The sequence below is a fragment of the Dromiciops gliroides genome, chromosome 6, assembly GCF_019393635.1.
Source record: "Dromiciops gliroides isolate mDroGli1 chromosome 6, mDroGli1.pri, whole genome shotgun sequence".
In the NCBI taxonomy this organism is placed as follows: domain Eukaryota; kingdom Metazoa; phylum Chordata; class Mammalia; order Microbiotheria; family Microbiotheriidae; genus Dromiciops; species Dromiciops gliroides.
This window is the reverse complement of record NC_057866.1, coordinates 107380783-107384932: the sequence shown is the minus strand read 5'-3', so window position 1 is coordinate 107384932 and position 4150 is coordinate 107380783. Positions and strand designations below refer to the sequence as shown.

At 36.7% G+C, this 4150-nt stretch overlaps 1 pseudogene; it reads right to left on the bottom strand.

The window, feature by feature from the left end:
• Window positions 1–2933: 2933 nt before the first annotated feature.
• Window positions 2934–3279, bottom strand: LOC122730538 (annotated as a pseudogene).
• Between the last annotated feature and the right edge of the window lie 871 nt (window positions 3280–4150).

Below are 4150 nucleotides of genomic sequence, written 5' to 3'. Positions count from 1 at the left end.
ACTATGTGATTCTGGACAAATCCTTTCAATTCTCTGAACTTCAGTTTTTCCACCTATAAATGGGACATTGGACTATACACCTCTAAAGTCCCTCTAGATGTGTAAAATTCTGATCTATGAAATGAGATAGAATAAAGAACTAGTTCCATTGATATCTAAAACCTTGAAATGCCTAGAAATCCCATTAATAATCCTTAGGGGGGCAGTTAGGTAGCACAGTGGATAGGAGCACTGGCCCTGGATTCAGGAGGACCTGAGTTCAATCTGGCATCAGACAATGTGGACACTTACTAGCTGTGTGGACCCTGGGCAAGTCACTTAAACCCTCATTGCCTCACACAAAAAAAAAAAAAGAATGCTCACAGAAACTTTCCATCTACCACCTCGCCCTTCCCCCCCTTCTAATTAAACCCACTTTTCCTGAAATGTCAATATCAAGACAACAACCTAATTATTAATTAATATTTCATTTTGTTCCAACTCCCTTTCCATCCCATGTCCTTCCCTGGGAAATACTGTAAGTCACAGGGACTATAGATGTCTCTGCTGTGGAGAAGAAGACAAAAAGAAAAACAAGAAAGGGGCTCTCTTGACCCCATCAGCTCAGGTACCCATTCTGTTCTGTGTCCTTTAATGTGTAAATAAAATTTGTTCTATGTTTGATGTCTTGTAAGCCTGAATATTTGTAAGAAGTGTTCATGACCACCACTGGGGAAATGTCATACACTGAAATGTCCAGGTTCTAGCCTAGGTAGGTGCAAATAAGGCAAAAGGGCTTAGAAATCCTTAAAATATACTGTAGAGTGAAATGAGATGAAGCAAGAAAACAATTTATAAATGACTACAACACTGTAACAACAACTTTGAAAGATTTAAGAATTCTGATCAATTAATTTTGATTACATAAAATGTAAATTTTTATACAAAACCATTGCAACTAAAATTAGGAAAAAAACAGGAAACTGAAAAAATCTTTGCAGTGAGTTTCTCTGATAAATTTCTAATTTCTAAAATATATAGGGAGTCAAATTTATAAGAATAATTTCCCATCACTCCCCAACTGATAAATGGTCAAGAGTTATGATAGGCAGTTTTCTTTATTAGTATTTTTTTCCAATTACATGTAAAGATAGTTTTCAACATTCATTTTTTTTTTTTTTTTAGTGAGGCAATTGGGGTTAAGTGACTTGCTGAGGGTCACACAGCTAGTAAGTGTTAAGTGTCTGAGGCCGAATTTGAACTCAGGTACTCCTGACTACAGGGCCAGTGCTCTATCCACTTCCGCCACCTAGCTGCCCCAACATTCATTTTTGTAAGATTTTAAGTTCCAAATTTTTCTCCCTCCTTCTCCTTCCCCTTCCCAAAGCCACCAAACAATCTGATATAGGTTATACATTACAATCATGTTAAACATATTTCCACATTAGTCAAGTTGTGCAAGAAGAATCAGAAAGGGAAAAACCACAAGAAAAAAAAAAACACCACCAACAAAAGTGAAAATATCATTCTTCAATCTGCATTCAGACTCCATAGTTATTTTTTTCTGGACATGGAGAGCATTTTCCATCATGAGTTTTACCATTGTCTTGTATTGTTATATTGCTGAGAGAGCTAAGTCTAGTACAGCTGATCATCACATAGTGTAGTTACTATATACAATGTTCTCTGGTTCTGCTTGTTTCACCTCAGCATTAGTTCATCTACGTCTTTACAGGTTTTTCTGAAATCTGCCTGCTCATCATTTCTTACAGCACAAGAGTTTTCTGTTACATTCATATACTACAACTAGTTCAGCTATTCCGCAATTGAATAGGTATCTCCTCAATTTCCAATTTCTTTGCCACTACAAAAGGAACAGCTATAAATATTTTTGTACATGTGGATCCTTTCCCTTTTTTATGATCTCTTTGGGATACAGAACCTAGTAGTGGCATAGTTTTTATAGCCTTTTGGGCCTGGTTCCAAATTGCCTCTCCAGAATGGCTGGATCGGTTCACAACTCCACCAACAATGCATTAGTGTTTCAATTTCTTGCATCTTCTCCAACATCTATCAATTTTCCTTTTTGTCATATTAGTCAATTGGATAGGTGTGAGGTGGTACCTCAGAGCTGTTTTCATTTGCTTTTCTCTAATCAATAGTTTTTGAGAACATTTTTAATATGACTTTAGATAGCTTAATTTCTTCATCTGAAAACTGACTATTGAAATCCTTTGACCATTTCTCAATTGGAGAATGAATTTTATTCTTATATATTTGATTCAGTTCTCTATATATTTTAGAATTAGGTAAACAGACAGTTTTCAAAGAAAAGATATCAATAGCCTTATGCTCTAAAAAATGTTCTAATCACTAATAATTAGAGAAATGCAAAGTTTAAACAACTCTGAGGTACCAACATATACCCATTAGATTGATCAAGATGACAAAAAAGAAATGTTGGAGAGACCATGGGAAAACAGGTGTACTAACACACTATTTGGTGGAGCTGTAAATGAATCCATCAGTTCTGGAAATCAACTTGGAATTATGCCCAAAAAATAATTAAACTGTACATACCTTCTAACCAAGTGATCTGCTACCATGACTACAATCCCAAAGAGAACAAATAAAGAAGACAAAAAATGTATATATACAAAAATATTTATAGTAGTTCTTTTTATAGTGATAAAGAATTGGAAACTAAGGGAATTTCTATCAATTAGGGAATGGCTGAACAAATCATGGTTATATGAATGTCATGGAATACTATAGTTCTATAAGAAATGATGAAGGGGATGATTTCAGAAAATCTGAGAAGACATGAAATGATGAGTGGTAAAGTGAACAGAATCAGGAGAACAATTTATACAGTAACAACAATAATCAACTTTGAAAGATTTATAACTCTTTTTTTTAGTTAAGCTTTTTATTTAATGTTTCAAAAAATATATTTAGTCAAACAGACCAAAGCCCATGTCATCATCAGACTCCTCATAATCTTCTTTTTTTGCTTCCTCTTTCTTCTTCTCCTCAGCTGGGGCAGCTGTGCTAGCAGGAGCAGCACCTCCAGCAGGGGCAGCACTACCAGCTGCTGGGGCAGGTCCACCAACTCCTACATTGCAGATGAGACTAGCAATGTTTACATTGTTCAGGGCCTTTGCAAATAATCCAGGCCAGAATAGTTCAACATTTACACCTGCTGCTTTAATGAGGGCATTAATTTATCCTCCATGACCGTAACCTCATCGTCATGAGGATGAGAGCAGAGTAGATGCAAGCGAGCTCAGAGACAGCCATTTCGGGAGATGGATGAGGAGAGACTTGTTTGTAGTGGTGCTAGTCGCTGGCTGAAGTAAGGGTTCACCCCAACGTGGCCTTAGCTTCCAAAGAAGAACCGAGCACCTTACAGGCAACTAAAGAGAAAGGATTTAATAACTCTTAATCAACACTTTGATCACCCACAATTCTGAAGGACTCATGATGAAACATGCTATCCACCTCTAGATGGAGAGCTGATGAATTCAGAGAATAGACTGGAGCATATTTATCTTTCCTTCCCCTTACTTTTTCTAGATATGGCTAATATGGAAATTTGTTTTGCTTAACTAGGGATATTTGTAACAGGTTTTTCTTTTTTTCTTACCTTCTCAGTTAGTAGAAGGTAGGAGTAGGAAGAGGGGTTGAACTCCACCTTTTTTGTATACTCTGTACCTAAGAGTGGAGCCAAAAGCCCTAGACTTTTTCAAAGACAAATCAACATGGGGAAACACAAAGAAAGACAGAAACAAAAGGAAAGCCAACCAGTTACCCAAATTCCCAAAGTTGTACTCTTCTTTCCCAGTGAGCTTTCACCTGCCTGTCCCTTCTATCAATACACTAAGCTCTACAGCTATAATAGAAAGTCAAGTTTAGGACCATGAGATTAGAGGCTTGGGCTCCTCCTGATTTTATCTGTTGCCTGTAGGCTGCCTGATTCCAAAAAAGTAGCTTTTGCCTTTGTACTAACAAGGACATCAGCTCCTGCTCCCCTGCTCCTATAGTTCCACTGATTATGATATCCATCATATTCTTTCTTACTCCAAGAAATCATTTCAGCAGATTATGGTTAACAGGAGATATTATATCAGAATCTTGGTAAAAATCATTTATAACCTGTGAGAAATGATTA